Here is a 20,705-nt window from a genome sequence, read left to right on the forward strand (position 1 = left end):
AGCAGAGCACTCACAAGGGTGGCAGAGCACTCACAAGGGTGGCAGAGCACTCACAAGGGCGAGCAGAGCACTCACAAGGGTGGCAGAGCACTCACAAGGGCGAGCAGAGCACTCACAAGGGCGAGCAGAGCACTCACAAGGGTGGCAGAGCACTCACAAGGGTGGCAGAGCACTCAAGGGTGAGCAGAGCACTCACAAGGGTGGCAGAGCACTCACAAGGGAGGACAGAGCACTCACAAGGGAGGACAGAGCACTCACAAGGGTGGCAGAGCACTCACAAGGGTGAGCAGAGCACTCACAAGGGTGAGCAGAGCACTCACAGGGTGAGCAGAGCACTCACAGGGTGAGCAGAGCACTCACAAGGGTGAGCAGAGCACTCACAAGGGTGGCGGAGCACTCACAAGGGTGACAGAGCACTCACAAGGGTGGCAGAGCACTCACAAGGGTGGCAGAGCACTCACAAGGGTGGCAGAGCACTCACAAGGGTGAGCAGAGCACTCACAAGGGTGGCAGAGCACTCACAAGGGTGAGCATAGCACTCACAAGGGCGAGCAGAGCACTCACAAGGGCGAGCAGAGCACTCACAAGGGCGGGCAGAGCACTCACAAGGGTGGCAGAGCACTCACAAGGGTGAGCAGAGCACTCACAAGGGTGAGCAGAGCACTCACAAGGGTGGGCAGAGCACTCACAAGGGTGGGCAGAGCACTCACAAGGGTGGGCAGAGCACTCACAAGGGTGGCAGAGCACTCACAAGGGTGGCAGAGCACTCACAAGGGTGAGCAGAGCACTCACAAGGGTGGCAGAGCACTCACAAGGGTGGCAGAGCACTCACAAGGGTGGCAGAGCACTCACAAGGGTGGCAGAGCACTCACAAGGGCGAGCAGAGCACTCACAAGGGCGAGCAGAGTACTCACAAGGGCGGGCAGAGCACTCACAAGGGTGGCAGAGCACTCACAAGGGTGGCAGAGCACTCACAAGGGTGGCGGAGCACTCACAAGGGAGGACAGAGCACTCACAAGGGTGGCAGAGCACTCACAAGGATGGCAGAGCACTCACAAGGGTGGCAGAGCACTCACAAGGGTGGCAGAGCACTCACAAGGGTGAGCAGAGCACTCACAAGGGTGGGCAGAGCACTCACAAGGGTGAGCAGAGCACTCACAAGGATGGCAGAGCACTCACAAGGGTGAGCAGAGCACTCACAAGGGTGAGCAGAGCACTCACAAGGATGGCAGAGCACTCACAAGGGTGAGCAGAGCACTCACAAGGGAGGACAGAGCACTCACAAGGGTGGCGGAGCACTCACAAGGGTGGCGGAGCACTCACAAGGGTGGCAGAGCACTCACAAGGGTGGCAGAGCACTCACAAGGATGGCAGAGCACTCACAAGGGTGAGCAGAGCACTCACAAGGGAGGACAGAGCACTCACAAGGGTGGCGGAGCACTCACAAGGGTGGCGGAGCACTCACAAGGGAGGACAGAGCACTCACAAGGGTGGCAGAGCACTCACAAGGATGGCAGAGCACTCACAAGGGTGGCAGAGCACTCACAAGGGTGGCAGAGCACTCACAAGGGTGAGCAGAGCACTCACAAGGGTGGGCAGAGCACTCACAAGGGTGAGCAGAGCACTCACAAGGATGGCAGAGCACTCACAAGGGTGAGCAGAGCACTCACAAGGGTGAGCAGAGCACTCACAAGGATGGCAGAGCACTCACAAGGGTGAGCAGAGCACTCACAAGGGAGGACAGAGCACTCACAAGGGTGGCGGAGCACTCACAAGGGTGGCGGAGCACTCACAAGGGTGGCAGAGCACTCACAAGGGTGGCAGAGCACTCACAAGGGTGGCAGAGCACTCCCCGCAAGGGTGGGCTGCTGTCACACTGAACAGAGTGCTGCCTGTCCCCAAGGCCTACAGGGAAAATAGGGAACCTTAGAAAAATTAAAAGACTGTGACATCAAGAAGGCTTTAAGATTGGATTTATTTGCTTTGGGAAATTGTAGAATTCTTTTTCTAGAAGGTCCTCTAAGTTGTGGTCGTGTGCCAGCTGCCTTCCCATTTCTTCCTGACACCACAGTGCTGGTGGGCCTTGCATGGCAGACAGGTGGTGGTCTCTGTCTGGAGCAATAGCTAACATAGTTCTAAAAACATGCAACTTATATTTCTTTCATATTTTTGGAAACTGTTAAAATTTAAGCACAGCAAGTCTTGTGTTTTATTCTGCTTATTCTGTTGGTCATGTGGCTAACACTAGCCTGTTAAATTTTGATTCATGTAATGTCTCCAAGTACCTTTATTGACATTGACATTGAATTGTGGATTCTTAATGAATCGTCTCTATCAAGAGTGGCGAGAAGGATGTAAGACAGAGTTTAAAAATAGTATATTCAAAAAGGATTATTGAGAAAAGTTCTCTGAGATGTGAGACGAGATATGAGAGGTGAGCCAGAGTGTGGTAATCTGAAGATGGCATTTGGAAGCAAGAAGACTGTTTTCATTTCTTTTAATTGAGTCAGAAAGTATGACAAATGGCTAGATTGGAAAACACACTTTGTGGACTAAAGGACCAGATACTGTTTGATTTTTTTTTTTTTTTTGAAACAAGGTCTTTTTCTATACCCAGGCTGGTCTGAAATTCACAGTATAGCCCAGACTAGCCTTGAACTCAAAGCAGCCCTTCCGCCTCAGCCTCTAGAGGCCTGTGGTTGCAGGCATGAGCCACCACACCTGGCTTAGATTTAGAGTGAAGTAGGAGGGAAATGAAAAAGACAGATGAGCTGGACCAGACCACATCTTTTTCCCAGGATGGAAAGACTGAGCTGGACCGGACCACATCTTTTTCCCAGGGTGGAAAGACTGAGCTGGACCGGACCACATCTGTTTCCCAGGGTGGAAAGGCTGAAGCAGAAGGATTGTGATTTTGTTGCCGGTCTGGGCTATGATAGAGATAATAAGAATCACCGTTTCTGTGCACCAAGGAATTGAAACTGGTAACTAACTCTTCAGGTCTGAAAAGGGCATTCATTTCACATTAAAAGTCACAAGACCAACTGTCCCCTTATTCCAAGAGCTTCTGTAGAACAATGCTAGGAGATGCGTCCTATGTGAGTGTTGATTGTAGTCTGAGTTTCTACACTTCAGAGACATAGGCCTCTAGAAAGTCCAGGGGATGGACGTAACCTTGAAAGTATCCTAGGCTTTGGGAGATCTACAGTTCTTCTACCCTTAGCATCCCATATGGAACACTGGCATTTTGTAGGAACCTGAATAACTCAAGACTTAGTCATGGCAGTGAAGAGTGGATAGTAGTTTAAGAGTATGTGAGTTGCATAGAAGCCAGCTTGGACACTGACATGGGTTATTAACGGGAGAATTTGTGTTACACATTTTTAGAATAAGTTAATCGTTGTCATCATTTTTATGTTTTTCCTGGATTGTGGTCTATTCCCCAGGCACTTTACATGTATAAATTCATGTCATGATTATGGTGTTCTTTTGAAATAGATGAGGTTACATATCCTTTATCTGGAATGCTTCAGGCCAGAAGTGTTTAGATTTTGGAGTTATTCAAACTTTGGAATATTTGAATAGAATTTCTGGTGGAATATCTCTACTCTAAAAATTTGAAATGTTCCAAGATCTGACGCCCAAGCTTTGAGTGCCGACATGACACCCTGAACACTGACACGACGCCTCCAAATGTGTAGCTCTTACAGCATTCTGGATTTCAGACTAAGGATACTCAACCTTCTCTCTGTCTTTTGTATAATGAGAAAATGGGTCATGGTGCTTTGTTGCCTAGTGATACATACTCATTATGGGATGGAATAGTTTCTAGAACTAAGATTTGTCCTCTAACCTTCTTGCTCCAGAACACATGCTCTGAATGCTATTTATCTATGCTACATACTTTTTTACATATCAAAAGTGTGAATCAAGGTTTGCTTGGGAATTATCATATTTTGAATGATTGATTTTAATATATTTATAGGTGGTGGTATGGTTTAAATAAGATGCTGTGGGTTCCCCGAGGGGCACAGTGAGAAGAATGCTGCAGGTCACTGAGTGGCAGCAGCGGGCATCAGGCAGCAGGTTCCGAGACCATGGCAGACCACGAAGGCAGCTGGGGTCCCAGCAGGTCCTAGGTATGGAACCAGTTGGTGGGTGAGAGACCAAAAGCAGTAAGTCCCAGGCAGGGAGCCACTTGGCGGGTGAGAGACCGAGAGGGGTAGGCACACCATGCAGAGGAAGTGGGTATTTATTTAGTGGGTTATGGAGGAGTAAGGGAAAGGGGGAGAAGGGGAGATAAAGGAAGAGAAGAGGAGAGGAGAGGAGAGGAGAGGAGAGGAGAGGAGAGGAGAGGAGAGGAGAGGGGGGCGAAAGGTTGAGGAGTCACTTTGGGAGAGAGACTAGAAAGGGCTTGGGCTGTAGATATGAAGGAAGATCTGACTGCCTAGGTAGGGGAGGGAGAGGATGGGGCTTGTCTCTTAAAGGGACAGGACAGACCATTACAGGTGTCACGATGGCACAATCTACATGAAAGAAAGTAGCTTGTGAGGCTTGCTACATGGAATACACATTGTTTTATTGATTCCATAAACATTTTGAAAGTAGATTTTTATGTTGATGCAATCAGAATGGGAGGGGCTTGCTGCTTGGTTCAGGCCAACTATTACTATTCAGAAGACCACGTGAGCAGTAAGCCTTAGTCGGCTATCAGACCTAACCCTCTGTCTAATGGTCTGTTGAGTGCTGTCACAGAGAGGACTCATTTGGTTCCATCACTTAATGCATAATATGGAATGCCAGGGGTTACGAGAGCTAAAACTATTACATGGCTTATGTATTGTCTTGTAGTCGGTGGACCTAGATGGGAAACAAATTTAGAATCCAGATGTGGTTTTGGTAAACAATGGGCATGTTAAATATATTTTGTCTTGTTACCGCCGTATTTTGTATCCGAGAGATCCCGAAAGGATTTCCTCAATAATAGCTGCTATTGGCATGTGCTATCATTCTTTGGCTTATAAATAGCTTCCACCCCTGAGCCCTAAAAACAGGGCTCTGCTGCCATAGAAACAGCTGTTAATAAACATAAGTGCTTTAGAAAATGTATGGGTTCAGGTCTGAAGGAAGGGGGCCTGCAAAGCAGAAATGCTGAAGGACTGTACCCTAGGGGCAGGCACTGGGCACAACTGATCCTTCTGAGTGGGGATCTCTATCTCAGGTTTATTCCTGGGGCGCTGCTCCAGGTGCTCCCCCTACTTCAGTCAGTGTCTGAATTTTTACCAAATAAAGATGAGTTTCTTAAAAACTATAAATTCCCATGTGTAACAGATATGTTTAGTGACCTCCATGTTTGTTGAAAAACCCAAACCAAACAAACCAAATCACAAAAACCAGCAAACAGACGGGACAGAGTGTGGTAAAGCAAATTTGATTTCTTTGGTTTTGGCCAGACTGTAGAGAAGGAAAGCCCAGTATTCTCTGCCTTGCCTGTATCACAGTTTACAGGAAAGGTGACAGGGGAGCCTGGAAATACATGGAGCATTTCCGCTGTTTCTCTTGCTACATTCCAGGTCCCTTCCAGGGTTTTATCTCATTAATAAAGGAATCTAAGAATGGACGGAAACACGAGCATAATTTTATTAGAGTTTGAAAGAAAACGATCGTGCAGGGCAGCAGCAAAGCAGCTGCCTGGAGCGGAGAAGGAAAAAGCCGGGTATTTAAACTGGCATGGCGGTCAGACACGTGGCTGACAAGCGGTCATGGGGCAGGGAGAGAAACTTTAGAGAAAATGAAAGGAAGTTCAAAATATTGGGCAGAAGGAGCCCAAAATGTTAGGGAAAACATGCTCAGAAAAGAGAAGAAAAGGTAAACTTACAAATGGGAGACTTAGACTCCTTTTGGCTTTGGCCCTTAAGCCTCCGCACTCGGGGGAGGGAGGCTGGTGGGAGAGGGGGGAATACAGTATCTTATTAAAGGATTAATTATTCTGCCTATCTCTTTCAACATGGACTAAACTGAGCTACCTTCTGAGGGGTAGCCCCTTAGCCAAAGTGATTCAACCATCCTTGCTGGTTCTCCACCCCCTGGAGATCCCATTCTCTGACCTTTAGATGCTCACCAGGGGACATATGATCTTTTTTTGCATCTTTAGTTTCATGGATGAGAGAGGACTGGCAGAACTAGCTGGTTCAGCAGGTAAATGCATTCCCCCACAAGCTGGAGACCCATATGGTTAAACTTCTCCAGCAAGTGGTCCTCTGGCCTCCACACACTTGTGTGCACACACAGAATTAATAAAAACACATACAAGAGAGAGAAAAAAGACTCAGAAGTAAACCTCAGGACAGTGTGGCTGGAGTTTGAGAGAGGAAGCGGGACAGGCCAGCTGGCAGTCTTGGTTGCTGCTGATGGGGAAGGGGACACAGAAGAGAAGGAGGGAGCTGCTGGGTTAGAGGTGGGGACGCCCCTGAGTGTTGAGTGAGAGAACACCCAAGTCAGGGCCAGCAGACGGAGGACCTAACGCTGGGAGCCCGAGAAGGGACGTGCAGAGGGGGAGGGGAGGACAAACTGGGCTTTAGGGGCACAGTGTTGAGGCACACAGTGTGGGATTGGAGCACGGTGTTGGGGTACACAGTGTTGATTGGAGCACGGTGTTGTGGTACACACTGTTGATTGGAGCACGGTGGGGCGCACAGTGTTGATTGGAGCACGGTGTTGGAGCACACACTGTTGATTGGAGCACAGTGCTGGAGCACGGTGGGGCGCACAGTGTTGATTGGAGCACGATGTTGGGGTGCACAGTGTTGATTGGAGCACGGTGTTGGGGCGCACAGTGTTGATTGGAGCACGGTGTTGGGGTGCACAGTGTGGGATTGGAGCACGGTGTTGGGGTGCACAGTGTTGATTGGAGCACGGTGTTGGGGCGCACACTGTTGATTGGAGCACGGTGTTGGGGTGCACACTGTTGATTGGAGCACAGTGCTGGAGCACGGTGTTGGGGCGCACAGTGTTGATTGGAGCACGGTGTTGGGGCACACAGTGTTGATTGGAGCACGGTGTTGGGGCGCACACTGTTGATTGGAGCACGGTGTTTGGGCACACAGTGTTGATTGGAGCACAATGTTGGGGCGCACACTGTTGATTGGAGCACGGTGTTGGGGCGCACACTGTTGGGGCGCACACTGTTGATTGGAGCACGGTGTTGGGGCACACACTGTTGATTGGAGCACGGTGTTGGGGTGCACACTGTTGATTGGAGCACGGTGTTGGGGCGCACACTGTTGATTGGAGCACGGTGTTGGGGCGCACACTGTTGGGGTGCACACTGTTGATTGGAGCACGGTGTTGGGGCGCACACTGTTGGGGTGCACACTGTTGATTGGAGCACGGTGTTGGGGTGCACACTGTTGATTGGAGCACGGTGTTGGGGCGCACACTGTTGATTGGAGCACGGTGTTGGGGCGCACACTGTTGGGGCGCACACTGTTGATTGGAGCACGGTGTTGGGGCGCACACTGTTGATTGGAGCACGGTGTTGGGGCGCACACTGTTGATTGGAGCACGGTGCTGGGGGCACAGTGTAGGATTCCCGTGGCCGGTCTCCTCAGTGTGTCATGTGCATCTGTGCTCACCCCGTTCTCCCGTCAGTCGCCCTCTCTCGCACTGCTGTCTTCCTCTACCCCAGTCTCATCTGCTTTCCAGGAAATACATGCATATGAATACATGATTTTATGTATCTGTGAGGAATTCTAGGGCACAAATGAGAGAAAACATACAATATTTATCTTTCGTGTCTGATTCATCTTGCTGAATAGATCATCTCCAGTTAAATCCATTTTCTAGCAAATGATGGTATTTGTGTGTGTGTGACTGCTGTGCATATAAACCCCATTTCTTTGTCCACCTGTCTAACCACAGATGATTTCAAAACATGGTACTTGTGAACAGTGGATGTCTGGGCATCTCTGACATACATTAATTTAGACCAGAAGTGGTATGTCTGGGTCATATGGTAGTTCCATTTTTAGGTTTTGGAAGAATTTCCATACAGATTTCACAGAGGCTGGACCGATCTCCATTCTTATCAACAGTGTATAAGGGAGAACTGGTGAGAGGGTGAAACAAAGGAGGAATTTCCTGTCATTTGAAGCCAGATAGGCACTGAGGGTCTGAGTCCTTGTGAATATGAAATTCAGCATCTTTAAGGTCTAACACTGTGAACCAGGGGGTTATGGAGGGTACCTGCTCCAAGAAGGTGTAAGGATCAGAAACTATGGGTTATATTAGGACTATGGCCTCATTTGTGGTCCCCAGGTCAGAGACCAACCTGTAGAATTCATCTGGCTTCTTTAATGCCAAGATAAGGAGATTGCGTGTGGAGTTACATGGCAACAGTCACCCAGAAGCTGGGGACTTATCCATGAGCAGCTGGGAGCTCTTTCTGCTTGGGCCTTCGAAGAAGCTGCTGGGATCATCAGTGGTCGTTGTGGAAGGAGCGGCTCTTAGTGCTCAGAGAGGGAAGTAGCTCAGACACCACAGGGACAAGGATGATGCTCTAGTAAAGACTCTAGGTGTTAGGAAGGACATAAAAGCGTCTGGAATTTCAAAAAACCTGTAATGGCCTGAAATTCAGACATGGTATCTCTACCGCAGAAATGGAGCAGCTTGGTAGAACCAGACAAAAATGAGTAGAAAGATGTTTGCCTATTGGTGGGAAGTGGGATGGATGGAGCTTCTGGTAAAGCAGGCACTGGATAGCCAACCACAGAAGGTGCTGGGGCAGGAAAGTCACTCCCTTATCAATGCGTGCTGTAATCTTGGTCCTTGGCAATCTAGGGTCACCCAAAGGTCATCTCTATGGAGATAGAAAATACAGAAGCCTTTTAGCCTCAGTGCCCCGTCAGTCCTCTTCATGATGCTCTTTGTAGTTTAGGAATAAGGTCATGGACATTACGTTTTTCCATTTTAACCTAATCATGGTTGGAGGTCAGGCTTCCCTCGTGTAGGAGGGAGGGGCTTTTACATCCAATGGGTCTCCACTTTGAAGACTGGACATAGGCGGGGAGAGGCTTCTAGCTTGGGCACTTCAGACTGAAATGTGACCAACCTGACCACCAGGAAGTCTTTTGACCAGAATGTGGTTTAAGTCCTGAGACTGAACGGTTGAGCCACTAGGTGGCGCTGTAGTATTTTCTGAGCTGGACAAGGAGGCAGCAGTCAGTCCTGCACTAAGGAAGATAGCTTGTCATGTTTAACCTTTCCATCCCTCCAGTTTGGTTTTTCTGGCTCTTGAGGTCTCCTGGTTATAAAAGAACATAAAGTCTGCATCTCATAAAGTGGGGAAAGGAGTCTGGGTCTCTGGTGTAGTATTTGAAACTATTGTCTGTTCTCTGAAGAAGTTTGGCTTATAAAATGTACAGCCAGGATGGATTAGCCTTCCTAACTATGGGAGTCCACATTGGTACACTTGTGAATGGTTTCAGCTAGCCTAAACTGAAAGAGATCAGGATTCTTGGCAGCTTCCTGGGTTGCTTTCTACAAGTTGTTATAGCTAATGGGTTTGATGATGACATTTTAATTCCCTTTAATACATAGATAATTATATTATCTCAGTCCTTCCCTTGTCATCAGTGCCCTCATATGGCCAGTGGGATCTCATAATAGTCACAGTCATGGAAGCTGGCCTGGCTGTATCTGGATGATGAACACAAACCTCAGCAGGCACATGCTAAGGACCAGATGAGGCTTATTGTGTGTGCAGCAGGTGGATGGAGTGATGGGGCTGCATTGCTAGCCTAGGGCAAAAGCTCAGTGACCCTTTGAATTCCTTAATGAAGCTGGGGGGATCATGACTAAAAGAGCCTGATTTGGGACAGATCAGGGGAAAGAGGATGTGTGTCTGAACGGTGCCAAGGTCCTTATTAGCCACCTCATTGAGGGGAAAATTCTCTACAGGAGAAGGAATAATTTTTAATTGTTTATGTGTGCAGCAGATAATAAGAATTATGGAAGCACTCTGTGCGTTTGAGGCCAGCCTGGTCTACAAAGCAAGTTCCAGGACAGCCAGAGGACTGCTACACAGAGAAACACTGTTTTCAAAAACAAACAAGCAAACAAATTAGGTAGATGTTACTATGTTAGATCAAAGGTCACAATGAACCTCCTGAATTCCCTAATGTGGCTGAAGGCGTCCTGGCTGAACGATCCTAATTTGGATTGTGTTGGGGACCGACTGGGCATGGGAAAGGGACTGTGTAGCTGGAGGCGCTGCCATCCCCATTAGCTGCCTTGGAAGAGGAGACGTGTTATCTGAAGAAGGGGAGAGGTGTTATCTGAAGAAGAGGAGAGGTGTTATCTGAAGGAGTGAACGGCTTTTATTGCTCCCTGAGTTCCTGAGCAAATGTGTCATGGAGAGAATCTATCAATGTAAAGAGGGGTGTGGTAGAAAGGAGACCTGGAAGGAGAAGGAGGAGGAGGGATAGGAAAAGTTGAAGAGGGAGGTGTGGGGGAGGTGAAGGAGTAGGTGGCAGGAGAGAAGCTGGAAGCTGAGCATGGACATATACAAAGGAGAGGCCAGCTATGACCGAGTTTAAGAAAAGTCACAAATGTAGGCAAATCTAGTAAAGTGCATAGGACATCCCTCCTGCATCTTAGGGTCTTGTGACAGCCATGAAGTGTAGTTTTGAGAAATATCAGAGTCCTTTCCTAAATTACAAAGAAATCTAATCACAAGGTGAAGTAATAGCTCAGTGTGCCCCAAGGCAGCCAGCATTATCCATCTGAAAGTGGGTTAAGGGTCAAGGAAGTGGGTTAAAGGTCAAGTTTTCCTGTGAAGGAAATTGGTTTTATTTTTCAGAGTCTGAGAATCAAATTTAGATCTGTTCCTTTTGTTGTGTTATTGTTTTTAGTTTAGTTTTGATTTTGAGACAGGGTTTCTCTATGTAGCCCTGGCTGTCCTGGAACTTGCTTTGTAGACCAGGCTGGCCTCTTGAACTCACAGAGATCTGTCTGTCTTCTGAGTGCTGAGATTACTGAAATATGGCACCACCGCCCAGCCTACATCCCAGAGGTGAGTCAGAAGGGACAGAAAACACAGGATCTGTCATATGGGTCCCATAGAAGTCCAACATCTACCTGGGGCGAGGTGTGGGCAGCAGACTTCTCCTGTTGTCAGAGTGAGACCCAGTCTCACAGCTCTGAGTCGACCCAATTCCCAGAGGGGGATGCGGTTTCTCTCTGGAGCCAAACCAACCATGTGGGTCAGGCTAGATTGACCTTGAGCTCACAAACTAAAACTGTGACAAATTAGTACTTTGTGTCACACCCCAGTCATGAGGGAATGTGAAGGGGACTCCCTGTTCTGGAGAAAATGGAGACCTGGTTCCTAGTAGGTCTCTGGCTGGGACTTCCTGCTACAAGCGCAGCACTGTTGGCTGCAGCTCCTCCCCACTCTAGAGAGCTGTGATAAATGGTGTGGAGGAGGAGGAGTGAGCTGGGGGTGGAGCCTTACAGTGTGTGCAGGTCCTCAGAGAGCCATTGCTGCCATCTGTGCCACACAGAATGCGGGGTCTCCCAGGAGGAGCTAAAGTGCCTCTTATACCCTTGTGGGCTAGAGAAAGCCACTCCCCTTTACCATCGCCTTCAGGTGCTACTCAAGTTATGCCATGGCCAGGGGTCTTTTGTTGCAGATGGGAAATGAGTCTTCCCACAAGGGACAGAAAGGAACTCTTTCACCTCGATGGATAACAGCAGTCCAGAGTTAACAGACTGAAGGCCTTGGGGTATTCCTGGAGAGCGGCTCAGGAATGTTCTCTGCTGCCTTCAATATTCCGAAAGGGTCCAACTCATTGTCAAGTAGCAGGTGGAATCGGTTGGTGACCACACGACCTTCCTATAGGGGCTAGGGCAAGACAGTGTCTCAGTGGCACATTCCTCGGATGACAGCGGACCATGCCTAATCAAAAGCTCCTATTTCACCTCTTTCCACAAGATTCCTTGTCTAGTCTTCATCTATACAGTTACATCTGATTGGCGTTTAGTAGATGACAATATAAACTGTGACTGCTCGTTAGCTTCCCGGCTGCCCAGACCTGAGCAATCGCACAGAAACTATATTAATTACAACACTGTTTGGTCAATAGCTTAGGCATATTCCTAACTAGCTCTTACACCTTAAATTAACCCCATTTCTATTAATCTCCATATCTCCATGAGGCTGTGGCCTACTGGTAAGGTTCTGGCATCTTTTCATGGCGTCTCCATGGCTCTGCCTTCTTTCTCTCAGCATTCAGTTTAGTTTTCCTGCCTAGCTCTAGTCTGCCCTGCCGTAGGCCAAAGAAGCTTCTTTATTAACAATGAAAATAAAGCATATTCACAGTATACAGAAGGGAATCCCACATCATGACAGATTATCTTCTTGACCAAGCTCTATCCCACTTCTGAGCCTACTTCTCATCTGGGCTCGACCTAGGACCATACAGGTTGGAAAGCACAAACCCAGTAACATTCTAACACCTCAAGAGCTATGTCTCTAGGATGCCATGAGCCACCTTCTCCCACAAAATTTCATGCCAAAAATAAGGGATACCAAAGGAATCTCGTGCTACATAGCCCACACCTGAAAGCACAGCCCTTGCTCTTTGGCCTCTGTGGGGAGATGGTGGTGTTGACATCACCAGTGACAAACTCAAACACATTCTGCTTCTATAATTTTCACTTCCCAGACTTCTTTATTGAGCTTCTGCTACCTCTTTTCTGTACCTTCCCTTCTCTTAATATATATGTATATATATTATATTTCTATAATCAAAGTTTAGCTCAGTTCAGACCAGATTCTTTCTTGATACAATGTGAAGTATTGATTAAAATCTAGTCTTACTATTTAAAGTAGGATCTGACTTAAACAAAAAATAATATGATTATCGAATTAAGATGGTAGATTGAGAAATAATACATTGTGGGTACAGTCATGTCTACTTGAGTAGCACATTTTACTCCTGAAAGATTGTGTGACGTTTAGTAATTATTCTGTGTGTGTGTGTGTGTTTTCCCTGGTAAATTAGGTAGTTTTGTCACATTCAATCTATCTCAAAATGTACTTGCTGTGCTTAGCATGCTACTAATTACTTGATAAGCATGCATAGGCTAAATTTCCTTCGCATGTTTTATTACTTCCCGGGGCATTGCTTTCAGAGCTCTCGTGTACAGCTTAAGGAAACTATACCAATCCAGGCAAAGGTTTTTTTTCTTCCACTTGATATTTTTCAGAGTTCAAGTTCTACTTCACCTTCAACTTTGTTAAGTGGCAAGCCTTACATTTTCCTTGAAAACTGGAGGTCCATGGGGACAGAGGGCCACAGCCACCACTGCTGGAAGAAAAGACAGCCGTGCATGGTCCTTTTCTTGCAGTGCAGGCTCGCCTCCTAACGGCAGGGCAGCGCCAGTGTCTTTAAGACATCCAACACGCTTACAGAATGATTGGTCTGTAGAAATTATTTTAAAGTGAGTCCTGAATTGAACTGCATCTCCTGTAAAGGTTTGGAAAAGGCTCTCTGTCATCACGGCAAAACCTTCTGGTTTAAAAGGCCAGCTTGAGTAGGAGCAAGGAGATAACAGTGCGGTGGGTTGCTACCCCAAGTTACTTTTGTGAGGGCCAAAGCAGAGAGGCTTCCTTACCAGACCAGCTAAAACTGGTCTCTTTGGGATTTAGGTGCCATCCTTCTCCAGATCCCTCAGAAATTCAGATAAAACAATTGTTTCCATTTACAGACGCGGGGTCTGGCACAAGTGACTCCATCCAGTTGTGCCTGGCAGTGGAACCGGATCTAAAACCCAAATAGTGGCTTGTTTTATTTAGCAGTCTGAACGTATGATCAAAATAGACATTGATTTCCACATGTCATCTCAAAAGCATACCTTATTGGACTTAGAGGTTTAGAGCTCATCAAAAGGCCACCAGGGAGCACACACACTCAGAGTTCCAGTCACTGCTTAAAAGACTTGAAATGAACATTGACTAATTACATTGCTCTACCAAAATAATAGCATAATATACATACATGCTATAAAATCCCAAATACCAGTGGCTGGCAAGCATTCCTGTTTAAAAGCAACTGGAAGGAAAGAGAGGGAAAATAAGCAGCTCTTGACAGTCTAAAGCAAAACCTAGTAAACCATGTTGAGATTTAGTACGAACCAGGCTGAAAATTGTAGACTTTGTTATAATTCTTTCCATCTATGCGACTGTGTTGTTCCCCAGCCGCTTCATAAAATAATGAGCAATATACAAAAACAGATAATGATAATGAACTTGGAAGGAAAAAATTTTAACTCATTACCTCTTTTATGTTTATTAGTTAGTTTTTGAGACAGGGTCTCTCTCTGTCTCCCATGCCAGCATAGACCTTATAATCCTCCTGCCTCACTTCCAAAGGACTGGGATTGAGAGGTATGAGCCACCATACCTGGCTTCCATGACCTCTTTGAAGGAATTTTTTAAAATATCTTTTCTCTGACTCATCACGAAGTTTTTAAGACCTTGGTGGGATGACTTATTAGTGTGTTTTATCTTTCTGGAAACTGTATATGTCTTCCATATTTGTTAGTGTTTTACAAATGGTACAAAACATTTCATAACCTCGGAAAGTTCAGTCTGCTCCCAAAGGCAACCATGATTCTTGTCTTAATCAGGGATTCAATGAAACACTACGCTTTGACGAGCAAGGAACTCAGGACCGCAAGGGGTGCACCCACACACTGAGACAATGGGGATGTTCTACTGGGAACTCACCAAGGCCAGCTGGCCTGGGTCTGGAAAAGCCTGGGATAAAACCGGACTCTCTGAACATAGCGGACAATGAGGACTACTGAGAACTCAAGAACAATGGCAATGGGTTTCTGATCCTACTGCATGCACTGGCTTTGTGGGAGCCTAGGCAGTTTGGATGCTCAACTTGCTAGACCTGGATGGAGGTGGGGGTTCCTTGGACTTCCCACAGGACAGGGAACCCTGATTGCTTTTCGGGCTGTGGGGGGACTTAATTGGGGGAGGGAGAGGGAAATGGGAGGCAGTGGCGGGGAAGAGACAGAAATCTTTAATAAATAAATACATTAAAAAAAAAGAAACACTACGATTTGATGAAGCACTATGACCAAAAAGCAGGTGGGAAGGAAAGGATTTATTCAGCTCACATTTCCACATCGCCGATCAGCGCCAAAGGAAGTCAGGACAGGAACTCAAGCGTGGCTGGAACCTGGAGGCAGGAGCTAATGCAGAAACCATGGCTTATTGGCTTGCTCAACCTGCTTTTTTTCTTTCTTAATAGACTCCAAGACCACCAGGTCAGGCATGGCCCCACCCACAATGGGCTGGGCCCTCCTCCATTAATCACTAATTGAGAAAATGCGTTACAGCTGAATCTCACGGAGGCATTTCTTCAACTGAGGCTCCTCCCCCGCTGACGACACTAGCTTATGTCAAGCGGACACAAAACCAGCCAGTACAATTCTTTTTCCATCACCATTATTAACTTTTCCTGTTCTTGAACGCCAGATAAATTGAATCATTTGCTTTGTTGTTCATGATAGCACTGGCCTAGCACTGTATCTCAAAGATTCATCCATGCTCTTTTCTTCATAATTTAATTTTTAAAATTATATTACATCATTTCCCTCTTCCCCTTTCCTCCCTCCAGTAACCCCCTTGCTCACTCACCTCACTCGTGGCCTCTTTATCTTCAATTGTTGTTGCACACGCACACACACACACATGCACACGCATGCAGGCATGCACACATATATCCCTAAATACATAAATACAACCTGCATAGTTTTGGCCTAATAAATTGATCTCTAGTTGCATCCATCTTGTGAATGTCGTCATAATTTCATTCTTCCTCTCAGTGGAATAAAATGATTATTTTCTTCATGTACTCATTGCTTGATAGACATTTCGGCTGAGTCCCTGTCTTGACTGTTCTGATCAGGAAACATGGGTGTTCAGTATTCACTGAGGTGGCTGGCTGGCTGGGCGAGGTTTCCCTGGCTCTCTGTGGGTGGAGCGGTGAGCTCTCCGTGTAGCTGTGATTGTGGCTGTCTCGGTGGTCTGAGCTGGAGGAGCATGTGCTATGATGGTGACTGAACAGACTATTAGGGCAGGAGCTTTCAAAGATCCTTCTGCTCCTGTCTTTCTAATTGTGGGGAACGTTTGCTGAAGGCCTCCCTTTTGGTTTGTGAACGAATGGCTCAGGCAACCACGTTAGGATCCAGGACATGGTGGGTGGCTGTAGACTCAAATTATTGGGTTCATGGCCTTACAAAACTACCATAGTCTGGGACTTGAGATGTAATGTCTCTCACTTTCCAGTACGTGAGTGAATGCAGATCTCCCATTAAACCAGGATCTGTTGCTCTGAGGTATGGCACTTCAGGTCCAGCTATCATTCTGACACTCGTTGGCCCAGAGGAAGAAATTCTTTGGACTGTCAGTCCCCAGGGATCAGGGCACCTACTCTGTGACCTAGCGCTGACAGCACAGGGACAGTCTGACTGCACCAGTGGATGAGGTACCCTAAGCTGTGTGACTCTAGACCCTGGGGTGTTGGACACAGTAGGAGCCCTGGCTTTGTGGGCCTGGGTGCAGCAGTGTGGACCTGAAGGTTCAGACGCAGCACAAAGAACTACATTATTCTCTAGAGAGGTAGATTTCTGGGCAACTTGGAGCATGAGGGGCTAGTCCAGGGCCAGGTGAGCTGGGGAGTTATGACAGTTTGTCCTGTGTGAATGGATGTCATATGACACCTTGGGCAAGTGGTGCCTCTGGAACTTTGAGGGAGAGCATTAAATTAGGTAGAGTGTTCTTGTGGTCATGAAGCTGCTAATATTCATATGTTGGGGGCTGCAGACCCCTGGCCCCTTGACTTTCTCTGCCTGCCAGAGTGAACTGAGCAAAACAACTTGTTTACCTGTGCCTGCAGCTGCTCTGAGCACAGGACCCTGATAGCAGGGGAGTGAGTTCTGGTGAGACCTGCAGCTGAAAGATCCCGAGAGCTGGGGCGTGGCTATCAGTTAGGGATCCCTATATAAGCTTCCCTGGAGCACAATAAAGTTGGCATTCTTGTATCAAGAATGACCCGTGTCTCTGTGCGTGCGTGTTTTTAAGTCTCCAGCTTAGTTCCCGGTTCACGTACCGCCTCGTAGTGCAGGCGCTACATTCATATAGACAGGATGCTTGGGATCCCTGTGTGGCCAGGCGTTGGCTCAGCTCTGGACTAGAGGAGCTCTGGAAGACTCTGTGTTGGCTGGGGGACCACCTCTGTTCAGCCCTAAAGGAATGATGAATTATCTTCTGCAATGGAAGATAGACAGCTCTGCAGTAGCCTGGCCCCAAGGGTAGGGCACAGAAATAATTTCATTTAGGGTTGTAGTGCTACTTGGTGGGCATAGTGCAGGGAGCCTCCCAGTGGAGAGATGTGATGGCTAATTGCACCAGGAACGGGGCACATGGAAGGAGTAGCTCTAGTTCCTGGATGCTGCAGCTCAGAACTAATGCAAGAGGTGAAGCAAACTCATCTGGTGCGGGAGAATTATCTGCATTCTGTCAATCATGTTTTAAATAAACACCAATTGGCCAGGCAGGAAGTATAGGCGGGTCAACAAGACAGGAAGTAGAGGCGGGGCCATGAGAACAGGAATATTCTGGGAAGAAGGAAGCTCTCTCTTGCAGTCCAGCCCAGATCACGGAAGAAGCAAGATGTGACCTAACCCTGAAAAAGGTACTGAGTCTTGTGACTAACATAGATAAAAATAGTGGGCTATATAAGTTTTAAGAGAAGCCTAAGCTAATGGGCTAATCAGTTTTATACCTTATGTAGACTTCTGTGTGATTTTTCTTTGGGGCTTACCAGCTGCGGGAACTGGGAAAGACAAACCCCAACAAGTCGGCCCTCATGCTACAGAATGGCACCCAACCTAATGTTACACTCATCTACACTTCTGGTGGAAGCTCAGTCTGTCTCTAGGAAGCTGCCTCAGCTAGGCTCAGTGCCCGAGAAACTAGGGGAGTCTCCAGTAGTTTACCCACAGTGTGACAGGCTGTTGGGGAATATTATTTTCAGATGTGTGACTCTTGTTTATGCTGCATTTGCTTAACTCTGTGAAGCTGTCTAAAACACCTGGTCCTAATAAAGAGATGAATGGCCAATAGTGAGGCAGGAGCAAGGACAGGTGGGGCTGGCAGGCAGAGAGGATAAATAGAAGGAGAACTCTAGGAGAAGAGAGAACAGCAAGAGAACAAGGAGAGGAGGACATCAGGGGCAGCCACTCAGATGCACAGCAAGCCCTGGAGAAAGAAGCAAAGAAAAGTATAGAGAAATAGAAAGATAAAAGCCCACAGGCAAAGGCAGCCAGGATAATTTAAGAGAAGCTGACAAGAAACAAGCCATACTAAGACCGAACATTCATAACTATGAATAAGCCTCTGTGTGTGGTTTATTTGGGAGTTGGCTAGTGGGCCCCTCAAAAAGTCAAGAGTAAAATATCCTGCGACAGTTGGGGCTCTTCCTTATACTGCAGAGAGACCCCTTCCTGCCTGACGGGATGAGGGGTGGAAGCAGAGTGCTTTCCTTCCCCAGTGGCTGCCTTGGGCTTCTGTGTTCCGCAGGGTGGCAGCGGCTGCTGCTTCACGGTTCCCCACTGTCCCTCAGTTAGTCTGGTTGAAGTGTAGTTCTTTGTTCATTATTTGGATGGGGAGCAGGGGTGGTGGTAAGAATGGTAGGAAGTTTTGGTCAGCCATCTTTCTAATGACACCCTCAAAATTCATGCTCTAATGTCAGTCTCAACAGATGTTACACAGGGCTGGACAGACAGAGCACTGGCTGTTCTTGCAGAGGTTCTGAGTTCAATTCCCAGCAACCACATGGTAGTTCACAACCCTCTGTGATGAGATCTGGTGTCCTCTTCTGGCCTGCAGGGATATGTGCAGACAGAACACTATATACACAAGAAACACATAAATCTTGAAAATAAATAATTTAAAAAAAGATATTACACAGCACAGAGTGTTATACACTTTCAAAGCTGCCAGCCACCTAATGGGACCAGATGGTATCGGCATCACCTGGGAACTCTTCACAAATGCTGCGTCTCCGCCTCCTCACCAAACTGCAGAACTAGAAGATCTTGGGTAAAGATATCAGTCTGTTACCAGCTCTCCGGGTAGTTTTGGTACACACTGGAATCTGAGAAACAGTAACTAGTACGGCATTCCAAGTCCTTATATTGGAAAACTTTAATCATTTTCATGGATACACACACACACACACACACACACACAGAGAGAGAGAGAGAGAGAGAGAGACTTAATCATTTAAGGCTTCCTTCTTTCATCGTCTTTTTTGAGGCTGGTCCATGTGTGTCTCCATTTTGTTCCGTTTCACTGACCTCTGTGTTCTGTTATATAAATATACCACAATTTGTTTATTTGCTCACCTGTTGGGGTTTTCCAGTTTGCCTGTTGTGAATAATGGTAGCCTGACGATTGGTCTGCACTTCTATTGATTTATCTATTTGTTTTTTTGAGACAGGGTTTCTCTGTAACCCTGGCTGTACTGGAACTTACTCTGTAGACCAGGCTGACCTTGAACTCAGAGAATCTCCTGCCTCTGCCTCTCAAGTGCTGGGGTGAAAGGTGTGTGCTACCACCACCTGGATACACTTCTTTGTTTTAAGTGCAGACTTGCTTTTTTAAATATTTCCCTTAGGTAAGTATATGGGGATGCAATAATTAGCTGTATACTAGGCTCATTAGTTTTCTAGTGTTGCACAGCAGATACCCAGAAGCTGAAAGCAACAAAATGTGTCATCTCACTGTTTTGTTAGGTCAGGAATCGTGGGATGACTCAGTTAGTCAAGGGGTCAGCAGGGAGCTTGCTCACCTCAGGGATCACCTGCCTTAGACTCTACTCCTAACAGTACTGGCTGTCAATCACCTCCTGACAAAGTGTCTGACTTTCCTAGGAGTGAAACAGGCTGAGAGCAGACAAAGTACCCGAGAAGGAAGCCATTCTCTTTAAAATTCAGTCTTGGAAGTGCTTCTGATCATGCTGCCGTATTCTGGGCTACACAAGTGAGTTAGTAAGTCCAAGCCATATTCAGAGGGAAAAGATTGTCTGGGCTGTGAATGCTAGGAAGTAGAGCCCATGAGGCTCCATCTTGAGGGCTCTCCCCCGTAGTGGTGGTTGTAAGAAGCTATAGCACTCTTTTGTAAAGTCATTACTATTCTTGACACTCCCATCAAGAATGAGAACTGATTCATGGCCTTGTGCTTGTCTGACCTTTTTCTAACAGCTCTGTGGACTTCACTGTGGCTTTACAGTCGCTGCTGTCTAAGGACTATGGTTTTGAGCACTTTCCCATGTGCTTATTAACCAGCTGTTCGATATCTTCCTTGGCAAAAAGACTTCACATTTCCTTCATTTTAAAACTGAGCTATCTTACCTCTGCAGTTTTTGAATACATGTATGTTAGATATAAGTACTTCTTTGGATATGCACATAAACACCCTTCTTCCAACCTGTGGCGTGACTTTTTTTTTGTCTTAATGGTTCTACACAGAAAGTAGCAGTTTTAATTTTGAGCAAATACAATTTTCTGTTCTTTTCTTTATAGTTCTTGGCTTTTGTTTATTTTTGATATGATATCTTGCT

The sequence above is a fragment of the Microtus pennsylvanicus genome, chromosome 3, assembly GCF_037038515.1.
Source record: "Microtus pennsylvanicus isolate mMicPen1 chromosome 3, mMicPen1.hap1, whole genome shotgun sequence".
Lineage (NCBI taxonomy): Eukaryota > Metazoa > Chordata > Mammalia > Rodentia > Cricetidae > Microtus > Microtus pennsylvanicus.